Source organism: Garra rufa, chromosome 19 (genome assembly GCF_049309525.1).
Source record: "Garra rufa chromosome 19, GarRuf1.0, whole genome shotgun sequence".
In the NCBI taxonomy this organism is placed as follows: Eukaryota; Metazoa; Chordata; class Actinopteri; order Cypriniformes; family Cyprinidae; genus Garra; species Garra rufa.
In genome coordinates this window covers 8,482,430-8,504,454 of record NC_133379.1, presented here as the reverse complement: position 1 = coordinate 8,504,454, position 22,025 = coordinate 8,482,430, and positions in this window count along the sequence as shown.

The following is a 22,025-nucleotide window of genomic DNA, read 5'->3' as shown; positions in this document are numbered from 1 at the left end:
TAGCAGTAATTATTATTAGTAGTATGCCAAATATATGCTAACACTGAATTTTGATGTTTCCCCAAAAGACAAACTGTTATATTATATTATATTATAAGTAACTCTGCAAGTATGTGAACCTTCTACCTAGCCTAACCTTAACCTAAGTCTACTAATACTCTAATGAGTGTTAAAGTTTAAGCTTATAGTAAATAGACTAAGGGGATCATCCAAATAAAACATAATACAATGTAAAAAATAAATGTAATATGATATAGTCCATTACAAATTAGGTAGATTTAATATGGCGTCCATTGTGTGTTATAAATAATCATAATCTTAAAAGTTATAACCTCAAATACTCAAGTATTATAATTTATTAAAAATTTTGTTATGATTAATCATAAGATGATATTACATATTATAAGGTTTTTTATAACACATTATGCATTCATTATAAGGCCTTAGAAATACCCTTATAATGTATTATAAATAGGGGCTTCATAGAAAGTGTTACCAAATTCGGTAATGTGATGGGGTTGCTACCAAAACATTACTACTGAACGTCACTACTGAAAATGTGCAGTCACTACCGAAACATGGGATGTTTGGTCAAAACTGAATTATCAACTAAGGTGTTATGAAAGGGTTCGATTCAATGTATGTTTAAACTAATGAATCCTTAACTTTGAAATCAGTTTGATTGACTTTTTGCCCTTTTACAAAGAAAAATTGGATTCAAAATACAACAAATCTCATAAATCACACTGTTAAAACCATAACTGTTATTGATTTACCTCTAAAAAATGTTTATAAAATAGAGAAAAAAATGTATTTACAAGGAAGATGTACAAAAAAAATCTTAATAGGTCAATATAGCCCTTCTTATTAAGTTATATATTACTGTGTTTTGGTAGTGACAGATTTAGGGAGAGGACTATTATTCCAGAACTTTCTGGAAATACAATATGAGAATTAACTGCACAATTACTAAAAATCTGTACCTTGGATATTATACAATTTGCATGCATACAACATTTGTGGAAAAATACCTTCTTGACTTTCAACCAATTCTGTAGAATGGCCTATATGTGACCCTGGACCACAAAAGTCTTAAAGGAGTAGTTCACTTTCAGAACAAAAATTTACAGATAATGTACTCACCCCCTTGTCAAACATGTTCATGACTTTCTTTCTTCAGTCATAAAGAAATTATGTTTTTGAGGAAAACATTTCAGGATTTCTCTGACCTTCTGGTCTTCTATGGTGCCCCCGAGTTTGAACTTCCAAAATGCAGTTTAAATGCAGCTTTAAAGGGCTATAAATGATCCCAGCAGATGAAGAAGGGTCTTATCTAGTGAAACGATTGGTCATTTTCTAAAAACGTTTACAATTTATATACTTTTTAATCTCTACACAGAATACACACAGAGCTAGACAAGACAAGCATTTGAGGTTAAAAAGTATATAAATTGTAATAATAATAAAAAAAAACTAACCGATAGTTTTGCTAGATAAGACCCTTTTTTCCTTGGCTGTGATCGTTTAGAGCCATTTGAAGCTGCATTTTGGAAGTTCAAACTCAGGGGCACCATAGAAGTCCATTATATGAGAGAAATCCTGAAATGTTTTCCTCAAAAAACATAATTTCCCTAACGGCCGAAGAAAGAAAGGCATGAATATCTTGGATGACAAGGGGGTGAATACATTATCTGTAAATATTTGTTCTGAAAGTTAACTACTCCTTTAAGTAGTACGGGCATATTTGTACCAATAACCAAAAATACATTGTTGCATGGGTCAAAATTATTGATTTTTTCTTTTATGCCAAAAAACATTAGGATATTAAGTAAAGATCATGTTCCATGAAGATATTTTGTAAATCTCCTACCGTAAATATATCGAAACTTTTTGTAATTAGTAATATGCATTGTTAAGAACTTAATTTGGACAACTTTAAAGGCTATTTTCTCACTATTTAGATTTTTTTGCACCCTCACATTCTAGATTTTCAAATAGTTGTGTCTCAACCAAACGTACATCAATGGGAAATCTATTTATTCAGCTTTCAGATGACGTATATAAATCTCAATTTCAGAAAAATGTACCCTTATGACTGGTTTTGTGGTTCAGGGTCACATTTCATGCTAGTTGAAAAAACAAGTTAATCACAATCAATGTTTTCCATGCTATTTTAATTGTTTTTGAATGGATTCATATTTAATTTTAATCCTATTTAACCATCTTCATTTATATGTGCTGATATATCAATAATCATCAATATTTATATACAAAAAGTTGGTAGTCTGTAAGATTTTTTAATGGTTTTGAAAGACTATATATATTGTAAATATTGTAAAATATTATTACAATTTAAAATAACTGTTTACAACTGCAATATGTTGTAAAATGTAATTTAATCCTGTGAATCTAAGGCTAAACATACTTTCTGTGGTTCTAACTCATCTGTCAATCAACAACAGTTATTATATTCTGAGATCAGGGGAGGTCCATCAGTAACTGAACTTAACAGCATGCTCATTTCCTGCTCAGAAAACATTGTCTGAAAGTGAGCCATTTACGGCAATTGAACACATTGAAACATCTTTGCTTGCAGTAAATATCACAAGCATTAGCATACCCACAATGTAATAAGCTTATACACGAAATTAGTAAACAACTGTAATGTTTAAAGTTGGCCATAGGGGGGAGCCAGTTGAAAAGTGTTGTAATTGTTGAGCAGGCTGCCTGATGGACAGCAGTGTGTGAAGCCAGGTGGTCTTGTTTCCGCATCACTTCCTCTGTCCTGTACTCCCGTCATTTTAGGCCTGAATAAACATTTGGACTGCCAGATCTGTGACACTCCAGAAGATGTGAATGAGACGGTGTGTGTACGCGTGTGTGTGCTCATGTTAATTGTGTGTATGTGGCATCTTTTTCTTTGTATCTCGCAGCACATATGGTCATTGTTATTCCTACTAAACAACAAAACCAGAACAGCCCGCTGAAGCAATGCTATCAGCTCAGCCCAAAATGCTGCTATCAGCTAAACTGTTCTCAGTCATCCATAGACACATTCATGGTGTATAGTCATAACCCATGGTAGGATTGCCCTCAAACATCTAAACCTGAAGACTGGAAAGGTCACTTTTTCTTTTTAAAAGAATAATTCAGCTGTTTCTTGGCGGAATAGTAAGGGAGATGTTTAGGGTAATGTCTAAATGATTCAGGTTGAATGAACAGGTTGATTGGGATTTTGTGTTCTCCAATCAAGAAATAAAATCATATGGATTTGGAACAACATGAGGGTGAGTAAATGATAAAAAATGTACTTTTTATTTGTGCAAAATGTCTTTGCTACATTAGATGCTTCTACTCATGTGACCATTATGTAATGTTTCTGTATGCAATACTAACAACTAACAAATGTGGTGCCAGTGTATATTATTATTTATTTTAACCCTATGAATGACCATCAAATCATTCAAATTAAATTAGTTTAAAATGTTAATATAATTTTACCTCTTTGAGTTTTACATAAACTCTATCATTATTAAAATGACATTAAATAAATCTAGTTTATATATGTATACACTACCAGTCAAAAGTTTTTTTTATATTTTTAAGTCTCTTCTGCTCACCATAACTTCCTTTATTTGATATAAAGTACGGCAAAAACAGTAAAATTTTTAAATATATTTACTATTTCAAATAACTGTTTTCTATTTGAATATATTTTAAAATATCATGTATTTCTGTGATTTCAAAGCTGATTTTTTTAGCATCATTACTTCAGTCACATGATCCTTCAGAAATCATTTTTAATTTTCTTATTTGCTGCTCAAAAAACATTTATTGCTATTGTTATGTTGAAAACAGCTGAGTAGGATATTTTCAGGTTTCTTTGATGAATAGAAAGTTCAGAAGAACAACATTTATGTTAAATAGAAATCTTTTGGAACATTATAAATGTCTTTATCATCACTTTTGAGCAATTTAAAGCATCCTTGCTAAATAAAAGTATTAATTTCTATAATTTCTTACAAAAATAAATAAATAAATATAAAAAAAACTATACTGACTCTAAGCTTTTGAACGGTTTAGTGTTTAATGTTGGAAATCTTTTTATTTCAGATCAATGCTGATCTTTGGATCTTTCTATTCATCAAAAAAGTAAAAAAAAATGTTTTACTGTTTTAAATTTATAATAATAATAATAATAATAATAATAATGTTTCTCGAACAGCAATTCATTCAAATTATTTTTTGAAGGATTATGTGACACTGAAGACTGGAGCAATGATGTTGAAAATGTAGCTTTAATCACAGGAATAAATTACATTTTAAAATATATTCAAATAGAAAGCACTTATTTTAAATAGTAAAAATAATTCACATTATCACTGCTTTTGGATCAAATAAATCTTGGCTTGTTGAGCAGAAGCATTAAAATCATTAAAATCTTACTGTTCAAAAACCTTTGACTGGTGGTGTAGGCTATATATGAAGTATATTTACAATTACTACTTAAAGTAGTAATTGATTTGTATGTTTGCATCTTTTTTTTTACATATGCTTTATCATTTCATTATCAAATAACATTGAATAATTCTGTTTTATGTATGTATATGTATATATGGATATTTTATTTATTACATTACCTTTCAAAAGTTTGTGGTCAGTAAGATTGTATTGTAGTTTTGAAAGAAGTGTCTTATGCTTACAAAAAAGCTGCATTTTCAGCATCATATCTCGTCTTCAGTGTCACATGATCCTTCAGAAATCATTCTAATATGCTGCTTTGGTGGTCAACCAATTTTATTATTATCAATGCTGAAAATGCTTGTGCTGCTTAATATTTGATAAATAGAAAGTTTAACAGCATTTAGAATTTGAATATTAGTGTCTGTAAATGTCTTTGCTTAGCGTGTCCTTGCTAAATAAAAATAATTAATATTAATCTCAGTAAGTTACCATAAAGAGCATGTATAAATCCATGCAAAAGGTTTTCACCTATTATTTCATGTGTCAGGCTTTACGGAGTTAAGGACTCTGACCAAAACAATGAATATAGATAATTTTGTAGACCGCAATGAATGCTTAATGATGCAGAGATGTGTGTCCTCATTGTCATGGTTACACTGGCACAGACCCAGTGGGACCTGTAGGGGTGCAGAGTTTCCCGCTACGAGCCGTCTGCCTGATTCACGGAAAAGCCTTCCCTATGCAAAGCGTGACTGATGTTATGGACAACAGGTCAGCATTTAGGAGCAATGGCTCAGTGGAGAGGAGGCCATATGGTGTTGCTGATTGGCAGAAAGGCCGTCTGATTCAGTTTCATTCAAAAGACCTGTTCCTGTAGCTCAACTGGTAGAGCACGGCACTAGCCATGGGTCATAGGCTCAGTTCTCAGGCATTGTATACCTTCAATGCACTGTGAGTCACTTTGGATAAAAGTGGATAAAAGCCACACACATGCATCATTGTTGAATAAAGTCGTTATTTTGCACAAAGCTTCAGAAAATTAAGGTTGAACCACTGTCACATGGACTATTTTATCAATGTTCTTACTACCTTTCTGGTCATTGAACTTGGTAGTTGCGTTGCTGTCAATGCAGGGTCTGAAAGCTCTCGGATTTCATCAAAAATATCTTAATTTGTGTTCTGAAGATGAACGAAGGTCTTACGGGTTTGGAATGACAAGAGGGTGAGTAATTAATGACAGAATTTTCATTTTTGGCTGAGCTAGCCCTTTAACTAACTATTAACTATGACTTTTGATGGGCCGAATATTCTTGCCGAACATTTGTGCTGGTGTGAAAAGGGTTTTGACCCCACATTGCGCTATCCATGGTTCTGAATTACACTGACCAAAATCATAAACACAACACTTTTGTTTTTGTCCCCATTTTTCATGAGCTGAACTCAAAGATCTAAGACTTTTTAGTGAGCACTTCTCCTTTGCTGAGATAATCCATCCACCTCACAGGAGTGGAATATCAAGATGCTGATTAGACAGCATGATTATTGTACAGGTGTGCCTTAGGCTGGCCACAATAAAAGGCCACATTAAAATGTGCAGTTTTACCCTGTTGGGGGGGTCCGAGGGTTCCGAAACCAGTCAGTATCTGGTGTGACAACCATTTACCTCACGCAGTGCAACACAACTTCTTCACATTGAGTTGATCAGGTTGTTGATTGTGGCCTGTGGAATGTTGGTCCACTGCTCTTCAATGGCTGTGCGAAGTTGCTGGATATTGGCAGGAACTGAAACATGCTGTCATATACGTCATCCAGAGCATCCCAAACATGCTTAAAGGGTGACATGGCTGATGAGTATTCTGGCCATGCAAGAACTGGGATGTTTTCAGCTTCCAGGAATTGTGTACAGATCCTTTGCCACACGGGGCTGTGCTTTATCATGCTGCAACATGAGGTGATGGTCGTGGATGAATGGCACAACAGTGGGCCTCTGGATCTGGTCACAGTATCTCTGTGCATTCCAAATGCAATCAATAAAATGCACCTGTGTTCATTGTCCATAACATACGCCTGCCCATAGCATAACCCCACCGCCACCATGGGCCACTCGATCCACAACATTGACATCAGCAAACCGCTCACCCACACGATGCTATACACTCTGTCTACCATCTGTACAGTGAAAACCGGGATTCATCCGTGAAGAGCACACCTCTCCATCGAATGTGAGCATTTGCCCACCCAAGTCAGTTACGACGACAAACTGCAGTCAGGTCGAGACCCCAATGAGGACGACGAACATGCAGATGAGCTTCCCTGAGACGGTTTTTGACTGATTGTGCACAAATTCTTTGGTTTGATTGATTGATTGTTGCAGTAGCTGTTCGGGTGGCTGGTCTCAGACGATCTTGGAGGTGAAGATGCTGGATGTGGAGGTCCTGGGCTGGTTCGGTTACACGTGGTCTGCGGTTGTGAGGCCGGTTGGATGTACTGCCAAATTCTCTGAAACGCCTTTGGAGACGGCTTATGGTAAAGAAGTGAACATTCAGTTCTCGCGTAACAGCTCTGGTGGACATTCCTGCATTCAGCATGCCAATTGCACGCTCCCTCAAAACTTGCGACATCTGTGGCATTTTGCTGTGTAATAAAACTGCACATTTTAGAGTGGCCTTTTATTGTGGCCAGCCTAAGGCTATGTCTACAGTAATCCAGATACATTTGAAAACGGTTTTAAAATGCTCTCTGTTCACACTAGCATTTCCAAGCGCTTTCCAAAAGATTCTCATCCACACTGAAACATAGGAAAACGTTAAATTCGCCTTACTGCGTATGCGTAAAGCCTCCAAAAACTCAATGAGATTATACAGACGGAACAGACATAAGTTTTCACGCAATTCTTCTGACAGGATCATTTTATTTACGGAAATATTGCATCATTCACTGACGTGTCCGTGTCGCGCTCACTCATATTTTATCAGCCAGGACAGCAACTGTGAGTAAATTTTCTGTCAGCATTTTAGGACTATAATATGAAGAGTGTACAAGGTAAATCTCTTTAGCAACAGTGTGACAGTGAATAACACATAATTACTGGTATAAACATAGATATCTATTGGTACAATATGCGTCACCGTTTTCAAAAGCCTCTGTTTTCACAGACCACACTACAATACAAAAGTGGTGTTTTCAAATTTATCCACTTTGGAGAGCATTTTTAAAAAGCTTTGTTTTCTTTGACAAAAACGCTGTCTCGGTGTGGACAAAAGGCCAAATTGGAGAGAAAAGCGGGTGCGGTGTTTATGCAAGTAGTACACGGTGGAAAAATAGAGCTTAGGACAATATAACGTTGCAATCAAATTAATAATAATATAAAAATAATAAATGCGCCCAGGCAGTTTGGCGTGACTTGCCTGGAACGCTACAAAGTCGTGAGTCGCGCTTTTAATTAACAAAGCTCAAAAACATGCCTGGAACGCATTATTAGGCACACCTGTGCAATAATCATGCTGTCTAATCAGCGTCTTGATATGCCACACCTGTGAGGTGGATGGATTATCTCACCAAAGGAGAAGTGCTCACTAACAGATTTAGACAGATTTGTGAACAATATTTGACAGAAATAGGCCTTTTGTGTACATAGAAAAAGTCTTTGAGTTCAGCTCATGAAAAATGGGGGCAAAAACAAAAGTGTTACATTTTATTTTTGGTCAGTGTAGAAACCTTCTGGCTAAAACATTTGATCTGTTCTTTGCGTACAAATTGGAAACATGTCTACTTCGGTCTTATTTATTCTGTTTTTGGTTGGTTTAAGTGTAAGAAATAAGGTTAGCACTATTGACAAACAGTTGCTTGCAAACTCGGCAAGTGTGACTATTGATTTGTCACAGTCTACATGAGTCTGAATAACAAAAAATCTGCCCAATCGATGTGTGTGTCATTGACGTCTGTGGTGGAACAGAACATATTGACAGCGGGTATATCTGGGACATATGGTTGAAGGGTTATCTGTGTAGGCTGGATAGGGGCAGGTCATCCTTTGTGTTTGTCCTTCGTTCTCGATATAGTCGGTCCCATATGTACAAATGTGACCTTAATGAAACTTTATTTCTGATGCTGCTGACTCAACTGCAGTTTACTTTTGCTGTGCGCAATCACAAATTCGATGATGCTTGAGAAAGAAATTTGTTGTGGGCATTGCAGTTGTAAAAGAAATATTGAATTTAGAGCAGAGACAATCTTAAAATGATAGTTTCTGTCATTGTTTACTCAGCCAGAAGTTGTTCTAAACCTGTATGAGTTTCTTTCTTCTACAAAACCAGTCTTTTATACATCAGCTTTTCATTGATGTATGGTTTGTTAGGATAGCACAATATTTGGTCGAGATACAACTATTTGAAAATCTGGAATCTGAGGGTGCAAAAACATCGAAATATTGAGAAAAAAAGTTTTTTAAAGTTGTCTAAATGAAGTTCTTAGCAATGCATATAACTAATCAAAATTGATGTTTTACGTAATATCCTAATGATTTTTGGCCTAATAGAAAAAAATGATCATTTTGACACATACAGTGTATTATTGGCTATTACTACAAATATACTTGTGCTACTTATGACTGGTTTTGTGGTCCATGATCACATATTTTGAAGAATGTGAGTAACCAAACTGTTGACAATAGCCATTGACTCACATAGTATTTTTTCCATACTGTGAAAGTCTGTGGAATTCTGTCTTCATTTACTCCCTCCCAAACCTGTATGCATTTATTTCAAAAGAAGTCGAAAGAAGATATTTTGAGGATCATTTGGAACCAAACAAAATTGGACCCCAATGACTTTTGTATGTAAAAAAAAAAAAAAAAAAACACTGAAACATTTCACACAATAACTTCTTTTGTACATACATTTCTAATCCCTCTGTTGCTTTAAACTTCTTGCTCACGGTTCTTGCTCCTTTATAGCTTTTTCTCATCTTCACACTCTCTATTTTAGTCTGACATTGATTTAGCAGTATTCATTATCTCCATGTCCTGTCTCTGCATCCATGACGTCCTCTGTTTTTAAAGCTGTGACTTTCTGAATAGCTTCTGACACAATCCAGTGCAAATACAGTTGAGGTCAAAAGTATACATACACCTTGCAGAATCTACAAAATGTTAGTTATTTTACCAACATTAGAGGGATCGTACAAAATGCATCCTTTTACACTGAGGACAACTAAGAGACTCATATGCAACTATTACAGAAGGTTCAAACACTCATTGATGCTCCAGAAGAAAACAACAATGCATTAAGAGCCAGGGGGTGAAAACTTTTTGAATTTGAAGATCAGGGTAAATTTAACTTATTTTGTCTTCTGGGAGACATGTTAGTGTCTTCTGTAGCTTCTGAAGGGCAGTGCTAAATTAAAAAGAATATAATATTTAGGCAAAATAAGGAAAATGTACACATTTTCATCTGTTCAAAAGTTTTCACCCCTGGCTCTTAATGCATCGTTTTTTCCTTCTGAAGCATCAGTGAGCATTTGAACCCTTTTGTAATAGTTGCATATGAGTCCCTCAGTTATTCTCAGTGTGAAAAGATGGATCTTAAAATCATACAGTCATTGTTGGAAAGGGTTCAAATACACAAAAATGCTGAAAAACCAAAGAATACGTGGTACCTGAAGGATTTTTCTGAAGAACAGCAGGCAGTTTAACTGACAAACAAGGGACTCATAAACAACTATCACTAAACAATCATTTGTGGATCATTCAGGTAACAACACAGTATTAAGGCCGATTTTTATAAATTACTAAATAAAAAACAACATGCATTTTGTATGATCCCTCTTATTTTGGTAAAATAATTAACATTTTGCAGATTCTGCAGGGTATATGTGAACTTTTGACTTGTATAACTATGCAATTGACTGAAACATTTCATGAAATAACTTATTTTGTACATACATTTCCAATTCCTCTGTTGCTTTGAACTTCTTGTCCTTGGTTCTTGCTCCTTTGTAGCTTTTCTCATCTTCACAGTCTCTATTTTAGTCTCCCGTTGATTTAGCAGTATTCATTATCCCCATGTCCTGTCTCTGCATCCAAGGCATCCTTTACAGTATGTTTAATGCTGTGACTTTCTGAATAGCTGCTGACACAATCCAGTGCAAATATGCCAGCATATTCATCGTGTGCTTATACTCTATCCACTGTCTTACAGACAAAAACAAGCTATGAGTATTTATTGCTGTGCACCGCATAAAGCATCATATCATTATCATATAGTGACCCAGATATGGAAATAATATTGTATCACCAGGTCCCAGCTGATTCCCACCCCTACTTAACACTGTCAAATTTTGTTTGCCAGTCATTTCTCATTTTTCATCTTACGCACGCACACACATTATGAGGGTGCAGGAGGCGGGTGGGGGAGGCTGGAGGAGGGTCAGATCAATAGTGTTCCCGCTTTAATTAACACTCCTCCATTCAGGACACACACTAAACCAGCAGCAGTCTGCCAGCTCTATCATGAATCTGTGTCTGCATGTGGTGGGGGGAGGACGTCTGGCATCAGTACCTCACTTATCACTTCATAAAATGTGGGTCTGTGTGTATGTCTGTTTCATTTTTCACATTTAATCACATTTAAAGGCATAGTTAACCTCAAAATGAACATTCTGTCATCTTTTACTCACCCTCATGTCATTCCAAAACCTGCATAAGCTTCTTTCTTATGTTGGACACAAAAGAAGATATTCTGAACAAGTTTGAAGAACCATTTGTTGGTCCCTATTGACTTCCATTGTAGGGAAAGAAATACTATGGAAGACACTGGGGACCACCAACTGTTTGATTACCAGCATTCTTCAAAATATCTTCCTTTATGTTCAGGATAGGACTATATTTCATACAACTATTTTAAAATCTGAGGGTGCAACAAAATCTAAATATTGAGAAGGTCGCCTTTAAAGTTGTCCAAATAAAGTTCTTAGTAATGCATATTACTAATCATAAATTAAGTTTTGATATATTTACGGTAGGAAATTTACAAAATATCTGCATGGAATATAACTTAATACCGTAATTTTTTTTTTGTCATAAAAAAAAAATCAATAATTTTGACCCATGCAATGTATTGTTGGCTATTGCAACAGATATACTTGTGCTATGACTGGTTTTGTGGTCCAGGGACACATTTGATTTCATTTGAGTAAATTATGACAGACTATTGTAGGTTCTTATTTGACAAACAAAGAAAAATATAAATTAATTGATATATTTATACTTGATTACATTTTGATGTATTACTTAAGGCAATACTACAGGCAAAATTTTTTTTTTAGCTTTCATAAAGGTTCAAACTAAACATCTAAAATACACACTGAAGTGTTTATTTTACACTTAATTGTGTATTACTAATATATTAATTAAATATGTTACACTTCATCTATTTGCGTCTGTAGATTTTAATCACAGGCCATTTTAAAGATCATTAAATGCCATTTTCCCTAGAAAGCTAGAAATCTCCATTTAAGTGGCACTTACATGCACCAAACAGCTTTACTACAGCTTTATTTATTACAGCTTTATGCCTATTTATAATCTGGAGGATTTTACAGATAGCTTTGTATTATTAGCCTGATTTATTATGTAATTAAAAAAAAGTTCCCTGATTTAAAATTCCCTCTGTGAAAACCCTAAACTCTAGTATATAAACACACTAAAACAAGATTTTTGAAACTGGCATTTTCTAATGTTCATTTTTCTGTTCTGGAATTGTATGCAAATTAATTTGATTAAATATATCCTTATTCACATATTAACATAACATTTTAGAAAGCTTGTAATATAAAACATTTGTCTTAATGTACTGTAAAATTAACAGTCCATTAAAGGGTTTCATGAATTCATTTAATGACCATTTTTGATAATAAATTTGTATTAAATTATAGAACGCAGTCTGGGAGCCAATTATACAGAAATTCTTTGACGACAGACTTTGTTTCGTTATTCAGAATGGCCATAACATTTCGGATGCTGTTCAACGAGATCAGTCTTTTTTGGTGCACCTGGAGAAATTTATTCGCAAAATGCCTTTCCATCTCCCATTATTCGCATTAACCTTTTTACACACTATTCAAAAACCACCCTAAGCGAGCTTAAAAGCTTTTCTGGGAATTAACGGATTTTTTATTTTTTATTTTGGCATTTCCATCACTCGTTTCTGATGTGTTACTTCAAAATGCACAGTGAAACAGGGTGATGGATACATAGCTACTTTAGCAATCATATCTAGACCATATAGACCATGACCTGTGTGTGTGTGTGTGTGTGTGTCTGCGCACTTGTGTATGGGCCTGTCTGCCACTTCTGTCTCACCATTATGCTCTGAGGCGAACTGCTGCTGTCACTATTGAGCTGACCTCTATAGCACCCATTACCAGAACACCAGCGATATCCGCTGGGATTGAGCTTGGTTGTCACTGCAGTTCATGCCTTAAAACCCAGCAGCCTCTCAGCTGCCAGACAGGTGCTTAAACTCAAAAATGTTTTCACAAAAACAATATTCATTCAGTTTCAACAGAATATACCCAGGTGCATTGATCCAACAATACAGAAAGTTTAGAGATATTTTTGATGAAATCCTAAAGCTTTCTGACTTGCACAGACAGCAAGGGTCCTTCCACGTTGAAGGCCCAGAAAGGTACCAAGAACATTGACAAAATAGTCCATGTGACATCAGTGGTTCTACATGAATTTTTTGAAGCTACATGAATTCTTTTTGTTAGGGATGCACAGAATGTTCGGCCGAATAAGCGAAAAGGCTGAATAAATTATACCGAACAATGTCGTGACACGATCAAATAGAGCCGCACACTAATGCAGCAAACATGTCGGCAGTGTGGAAGCATTAAAACTGCCTGAGAAAGATGCAAAAATCATTACAAGCACAGACAATCCGACCGAAATCGCTAAATGGCCTTAAACCATTAGTAAATAAACTACAGAACGTTATGTTGTCTTATACACACACAAATTATATGTATTCTGATCATTAGCCAGGGTTTAAAGTCCATGTGATGAAAATCTGCTCTAAAACAGCTTAATAAGAATCATTCATAAATCTGCTGCTGTCAGCAAAAAGTAGTACTGAGGTCTTCTTGTGGGTTTCCGCTAAAATAAAAGTCAAAATTCATAAATGTTAGCATTGTAATTTTACTGTTGTTCTGTAAAATAAAATAAAAATGTGAGACAAAAATAATAACATTACAACAGCTCTATTAATGCATTTATAATAACATTCTCCTTTGCTCAGGAAGGCTGCATTTTGTACATTAAAAAAACACATGCCAAGAAGGGGGACTTAAAAATGGCCAAAGAATATTATTTTACTAACTTATTACTTTAAAGTTAAATTGTGCTTTGTTGGTAGGCTATAATGTCTACTAGAATGTTAAAAATGTTCAGTGTTAAAGGAACACTCCTTTTTTTTAAATAGGCTCATTCTCCAACTCCCCCTGAGTTATTAAGTTGAGTTTTACTGTTTTGAAATCCATTCAGCCGTTCTCCTGTTCTGGCGATAGCACTTTTAGCATAGCTTAGCATAGATCATTGAATCCTATTAGACCAATAGCATCGCGTTCAAAAATGACCAATGAGTTTCCATATTTGTCCTATTTAAAACTTGACTCTTCTGTAGTTATATCGTGTACTAATACCGGCGGAAAATGTAAAGCAGCGATGTTCTAGGCCGATAAGATTAGGAACTACACTCCCATTCTGGCGTAATAGTCAAGGAAGTTTGCTGCCGTAATAAGGCCGAAGCAGGTGCAGTAATATCACACAGCACATGTGCACATGCTAACCTAGCTGGGAACTAATTTCAGGCGCTGCGTGGTATTACTGCGCCTGCTGCGTCCATATTACGGCAGCAAACTTCCTTGACTATTACGCCAGAATGGGAGTGTAGTTCCTAATCTTATCGGCCTAGAAAATCGAAGCTTTACATTTTCCGCCGGTATTAGTACACGATATAACTACAGAAGAGTCAAGTTTTAAATAGGACAAATATGGAAACTCGTTGGTCATTTTTGAACGCGATGCTATTGGTCTAATAGGATTCAATGATCTATGCTAAGCTATGCTAAAAGTGATATCGCCAGAACTGGAGAACGGCTGAATGGATTTCAAAACGGTAAAACTCAATTTATTAACTCAGGGGAGTTGGAGAATGAGCCTATTTCCAAAAAAGTGGAGTGTTCCTTTAAGTAAATATTTTAAATTGTTGTTTTGTAATTGATATTTCAATTTTTTTTGAAAAGCAAGACAAAACTGTAAAAGCACATTTTGGCTATTTAATTTATGCAATGGTGAAAAAAAAATGGCAAAATACATGGGGGAAAAAACATGAAAAACCATGTTTGGTAATCGGCCTTTGGCCCAGTGTTTAATTTTGTTTGGCTTCGGCCGAGAATTTTCATTCCAGTGCATGCCTACTTTTTGTGTGTAAAAAAAGGAAATAAATAAAATAAAATACAATAAATAAGAACTTTATCCAACAATTCTTCTCCTCCATCACCCTCCATTTTGGAGAGTATCTCAACACATTGTTTACATGCAGAGGAAAGCACACGTATGCATCATGATACTCTCCAAAATGGGGCTAGGATGATGCAGAGGATTAGAATTGGTAAATAAAGTTGTTATTTTTGTTTTTGTTTTTTGTGCACAAAATGTATTCTCATAGCTTCATAAAATTACAGTTGAACCACTGATGTCACATGGACTATTTTGTCAATGTTCTTGGTACCTTTCTGGGCCTTCAACGTGGAAGGACCCTTGCTGTCTGTGCAAGTCAGAAAGCTTTAGGATTTCATCAAAAATATCTTAATTTGTGTTCTGAAGATCAAAGAATGAAAGTCTTACGGGTTTAGAACAGCATGAGGGTGAGTAATTAATCACAGAATTTTAATTTTTGGGTGAACTATCCCTTAAAACCCTGCACCTTTCTTACAATCAACTACACATTCAGATCTTCCTCCTTTCATTCATCAACTGATGTATAGAAACAAATCCCTGGCTAGTAAATATTCTCAATTCACCCATCATTGGCTGGCAAAAATATTGGCTGTGGCTACTGTAAATGCACATTTATTTATCAAAATTCAAAGTTAAAATTACTTTTTCGGTTGTATTCAACAACAGAAGCTGTAATTAGAGTTTAAGTTCTATTTAACCTGTAATATTCCCTAAAATACATTTTGCATATCATTATCTTTCAATGCTAAGCATACGATTATGAGTGAGTTTAAACGTCTATTGACTGAGGAGAAATAATCTTCTGTAATTCCACCAGAACTAGTATCAAGATTCCTCCAGGGGTTTGGCGTGCCCCGTTATCTTCTAATTAAAGGGATTTGAGGAAGAGAGGATTTCATTCGCCACATAGTGACACACAATAGGATTGGGATACGAGGATTTCGAAGTGGTCAACAGTAAGAGAAAATCTGAGGTGCACGCTTCACTGCTTTGTATTATGGAGGAATGGAGATAATGCGTTTGACTCATTTTGTGTGTAGTTCAAGGGCAGTGATGTGTCAAATAACCTGTGCAGGCTGTAAATGTTTTAGCACTGTCAAAAATGAGGGTAGTGCAATCACAGGCTGTTTTTAAAGAGTTGTCTATAAGCCACTCTTGCTGTTTGCTTAGGGTTATTTTCCTGTTGGAAGGTGAACCTTCTGCCCAGTCTGAGGTTCTGAATGCTCTGGACTGGGTTTTCATGAAGGCTATCTGAGTATTTTGGTGCATTGAGCTTTTCTTCTACTCTGACTAATCCCTCAATCCCTGCCACTGAAAAACAGCCCCACAGCATGAGGCTGCTACCAGCACACTTTACTTTTGGGATGGTACTCTGCAGTTGATGAGCAGTGCCTGGATTCCTCCATACATGATGCTTGGAATTGAGGCTCATCAGACCTGAGAATCTTGTTTATCACAGGGCAAATTCCAAGTGTCTTCTCAGGAGAGGATTGATATTTGTTGCAGTGATATTTTGTCCTTCTGTAAGTTTCCCCCATCTGCATATATGATCAAGGAGCTCAACTAGAGTAACTCTCAGGTTCTTGGTCACCACTCTAACCAAGGTCCTTCTCCATCATTTGCTCAGTTTGGCCAGGAGGCCAGGTCTAGGAAGAGTCCTGGTTGTTTCAAACTTCTTCCATAGGAGTAATGGAGGCTACATGCTTTTGTGAACCTTCAATGCAGCATAAATTTTTTTCTGAACTCTTCCCCAGTTGTATGTCTTGACGCAGTCCTGTTTTTGAGCTCTACGTGTGTGTTTTTTTTTTTTTTTTTACCTCTGGTTTGGTTTTTGCTCTGATATGCATTTTCTTATATGCACTTTCTTATATTCATACCCATTCAAGTGAATTTGCCACAGGTTAACTTAACTCAAAGTGTAGTAACATCTACAAGCAATATGAATGCTCCTAAGCTAATAAGGGTATGAATACTTATGCAATGGAATCATATAAGTTTACTATTTTAATAAACTTGCAAAGATGTTAAAAACCTGTTTTTGCTTTGCCATTATAGTGTACGGAGTGTAGATTGATATGGAAAAAAGTAATTTAAAGCAGTTGTTGAACATAAGGCAGCAACACAAAATGTGAACAAATGAAGGGGTATGAATACTTTCGCAAGGCACTGTATAGTTTTATTGTGCTTACATAAATAATAGATGGTTTATAATACTATATTGGTGTTGTTTGTAGGACTGAAAAAAATTAAACAAAAACGGCTTGAAATTGTCAGTGTCCCCATTTTTATCTAGCCTAATCGCTGTACCGCCACACTGCTTTTTTTATAAGCAGGAGCTTCATCATCATCATAATTATCGTACAAGTGATGCAGATGGGCATAATTCAACAAGTGCTTAAAAAACCCCATCACACATAACATGATCATCTGCGCACAGGCTGGAGTGATGCTGACGCAGGTGGACAGAGGGGGCGGAGTCACTGTTGCAGCTCCAGTCTCATACTTCAACCGATGCGGCGCGTCCACGGCAGCCTCACGTCAGCACTTCAGCGCGCTCATACTGAGCGACAGAGAGGAAAGCGAGCTCTCTATGCCGGCACTCTGAGGCAGAAGCGCCGGTCACATCTGAAACTCGTCCCACTGTGCATGACAGCTGATTTCAAAGCATGGATTCGGACGCGGATTGTTGTCATTTTGGATGACGCTCGTACAACTTTACATTAAATCTCGGCTTCCTGCAGACAGCCCCGCCTTGTGACACATTGCGAACCGACACCGGCGTTCTGCCTCATCACACTGTTGTTCATTTATTGACGGATTTCAGTGCGACCGCTGTGTAATATGATGGTGCGTACGTGTCTTGCGCTCCGGACTCTGGGCTGAACGCATGCAAGAGCGCGGAACATGGATAGATAGCGCGTTTCTCTCTCTTTGAGTTTCTCAGTGTAATCAGCGCCTTTCTCAATGGATGAGGAAATAGACACCCGCAAGATCAACAACAGCTTCCTTCGAGACCACAACTATGCAACTGAAGGTATATCTCATCACATTATTGCTTTCTCTCAGGTGCACACAGAGACAGACATCCTAAAGGAATTATTTGGAAACAGTCCTTAAGGCTCTTGGTTTGCCATTATTAAGTCAGGAGAAATTGATTTTATTTTCCGGTTTTAGATTCTGTATGCATCCTTTAGGATTCATAAAAAATCCTCAATGTATTGAAATTTTTATTATAACGTGGAACCAATTCTACTGAGAATTTTCTTTTAGGATTCCAAAATCTTCACATAGGGCTCTAAGGATCAAAAAATGCATTAGAAAATCCTTTAGGAGTTAGAGTTTATGAAGTAGGATTTTATTTGATCCCATTAGGATGGGTGCCAAATTATGATGGAAATCCCTTTAGCAATCCTGTGCATGTTCTTTGGGGTTTTTTCTCATAAGTGTGTCAGTCATGCGTAATGCAAATATAGAGATGTGAAATACTGATTGTAGTGTTTTATTTGAGCTAAAAATAGCTGAGCAGTCAGACTAACACTTTAAGAAGATTTCCTGCTGGTGGTTTAGTCCGCCAAGCTCCATCAGTATAAGAGCTGACAGTTTAGATTTGTGTAATATTTGAATGTGGTCTAATATAATGTTTCTAAAACCAAGGTGAAAATCAACCTGCTATTCAACTCCAATCATAACTTGGATCTTGGGAATTTTATATTAATATTACAACATTTTACAACACATGCATTATGTCTTTATGAGTTACAGTTCATACACTAAGGGCATATGGTATCTCTTTAGAATCCTGTACAGATTTGCACACTGACAAATTATGAATTTGTTGTAATTTCTCTAGAGTCATTGTGACTGAAATACAATAAATTAGGTTTTTGCACAGTTATGAACATGTCTTCCATTGTGAAGTGTTACAGTTCTTTCACTTGTTTTCCAAGGCAGTGCAGCTAGTGCAAACTCTAGATTTTATTGACAGTATAAAGGCATTCTTCTTCTCTGACAATAGACAGCTGAGGAGTTTCACTGAGCCAGAGCCTCCTCTCATGCACAGACAAGAAGCCTTCAACAGGACTGGTGCGATGCATCAGTGAATGGGGGTTGGTTAGGGTTGGAGACAGAGACGGAGAGAGAAAGGGAGGGAGGGATAGCGAGAGAAGGGAATAAATCAGAGATTAAAGCCAGAGAACACACAGACAGATGTGATGTCATTCCAGCTGCGAAAATCCACATTTCAGGCCTCTTCCCGTCTGCAGGCTATGCTCAAATCCAGTCTTTAAGAGTATTCGTTTTTTAAAGCCAACATGAAATCAAAATGGACCCTATTTGCTTTCTTAATCCACGTTTTGGGTCTTACTGTGTGCAGTTCAGTGGCCTTTTAATTTCATTTATAGCTGAGTCCAAATGTTATGGGAGATTAGTGTTAATACATTTTGTGTTTTGAGGTAAAAGGAATCATAATGCTTGCACAAGCTTGTTTTAAAACTCTTAATATCCTGTTTTTGTGCATGAACTTTTGGTGTATTGTGCTACATGTGTGGAGATCAAAGCTACATAGTTTGGTAATTTTCTTTGGTGTTTGTGCATTGAAAGCATTGATCACATCCGTGTGTAATCTACTTCACCCACTGACCCTGAGATGAGCTCCTGTTGTCTGGAGAATAGGATCTACTACATGCCACTTCTGCATCTTCCCTTGATAATTCTCTGTGAATAATGCAAGTGCTTTCCTCTCATCCGTCACTTACGGCCCCTGTAGACTATGCTCTCAGTGTGTCTGATGGCCAAACTTACCTTTACATTAAAAGAAAGACTAATTGTTTAATCACTGACTATGTATAGCCGCAGTGTCCGTAAATAAAGATATTATCATCAAACTTCTAAAAAAAACTGTGTAAAACTTCAGCGACTTTTTATGTCACAATTCTGACATTTTTTTTCTCAGAATTGCGTGATACAAACTCGAAATTGCAAGAAAAAAACTGATATGAACTTGCAATTCTGACTTTATAACTCATAATTGCAAGTTCATATCATTCAATTCTAAGAAAAAAAGTTAGTGATACTTGCAATAAAAAAAAAAGTGAGATAAAAAGTTGCAATACCTTTTTTATGTTTTAATATTTTGTTATTCAGTTGCAGAAACGGGCTTCCATAGTATACAGTAGTTCAACCAGAAATTAAAATTCTTGATTTGTTTTTTTCAAACACATATGAATTCCCATAGTCTTCTTCTTTAATTTTTTTAACATTAAAAAATAAGCAAATTAAATAAAGTATCATTAAAATAATTATAATTCATACAGCTTGTGCACTATATTCCAATTCCAAGTTATACAATTGTTTTGTGAGAGTAACAGACTGAAATTTACATTAATCTTCTAATAATCTTTCCCTGCAGGGAGCTGTTAACCACTCTAACTAGATCATTGAATTTAGTGAGTTGAAGTAAATTGACGTCAATTTTTGATAGGGCTGTCCCCGAATAGTCGAAGATTCGATGCATCGATATGCGGAGCCTGATTCGACCACCGATCTCGCAGTCGAATCTTCGCGGGTGAAACGAGCATCATACCATTTTGCCAATATGGGGGTGCTCAATGTCTAATTGCACACAGAACTACTGGTTTTGTATGGTTATATTAAGTTATATACAGCCTTTGATTATGATAATGCAGTAAAAACAAAAGTGAAAAGAAAGAAGCGTTCAATAAATATTTTTAACGTGTTTGTGAATAATTCCAACCACCCCTGTGACAAATTTAATTTTCACTTTCCCTGATGCATGACGAGATGAGGACCATCTTGACGCGTTTTTGCAGTTGGAGGCGCCTCTTTTGAATGGTTTTCTGTTGGCGGTGAGGTTGAAAAAAAATCAACTCTGAGCGGAAAAACGCCCAACGTCATTCGCGTTCTTTTCCATTGTCCAATCGAATGAATGGAGAGGCGGGCCTTCTGTTGTGATGGCGAATTTGGCGAAAGTTTACCGTTGCTTAAAGAGTCCGGAGACTGCAAGAAATGGAGGAGAAACCTTTGGTGTCTATCGTGGGTAACCCGGAGCTGTATTATTTAGGGTTTCTGCTAATATGACAGTTTACTTAACAGCAAAAAACTAAGATTTTAGAGCGCTCGCGCTATAATCCTTTGAATTAACTGACAGGACAGCTGTTTTGGTCGTTGCTTAGCAACATAAAAAAACCGCAGCACACTGCTCTTTCCTTAAAAGTCACCAAAAAAGGCAGTGCTGTGCGCCTCGCGTTTTTAGAACTAAAAGACGCGTTCTGTGTTTTTATTTAAACCTAAATAAGTTTGTCTGTCAGTTGGCAGGCAGTTTTGGTCGCTTTATTAAAAGTTCTTGCTGTGTGCAGTGTGTAAAATAAAATTAAAATAGTTTTACCCTCCTGCTGACTATAGTGTCGTGCCCCTCCCAACCCATTCACACATGCACATAAGCCTAGATGATTCGACTATCGGTCGACTATAGAAAGTTTCGAAAATTCTGATTCGACTATGAAAATTCATAGTCGGGGACAGCCCTAATTTTTGAACCAGTAATTTTTGGTCGATCAGCTGATTCATTGAAGAAATGCAATTCATTTACAAATTGGACATTTCTAATTTAATCATAAACCCTTCTGAATGCATCAGAGAACGCTAGGATGGATGTCAGCAATTAGGGCTGCACAATTAAAGGCTTAATTCACCTAAAAATAAAAAAGTTAGCCCATGATTTACTCACCCTCAAGGCATCCTAAGTGTACATGACTTTTTTCAGACAAATACAATCGTAATAATATTAATATACAATATTAAAAAATGTCTTTATAATGGCAGTGGGCATTTTTGTTCAACAGTCCAAAAGAAGTCCAATAAAGCACACCCATCCATAAAAAAGTGCCTCACATGTGATGACTTAATGTAAAATCAATAATCATGATTACAATATTAAAGGGAATAATCAACAACTGTGAGTTTTTTTGTTTGTTTGTTTTGTGCTTCACACCAAGTATAAGTTTTGATACCTTAATAGTACGTT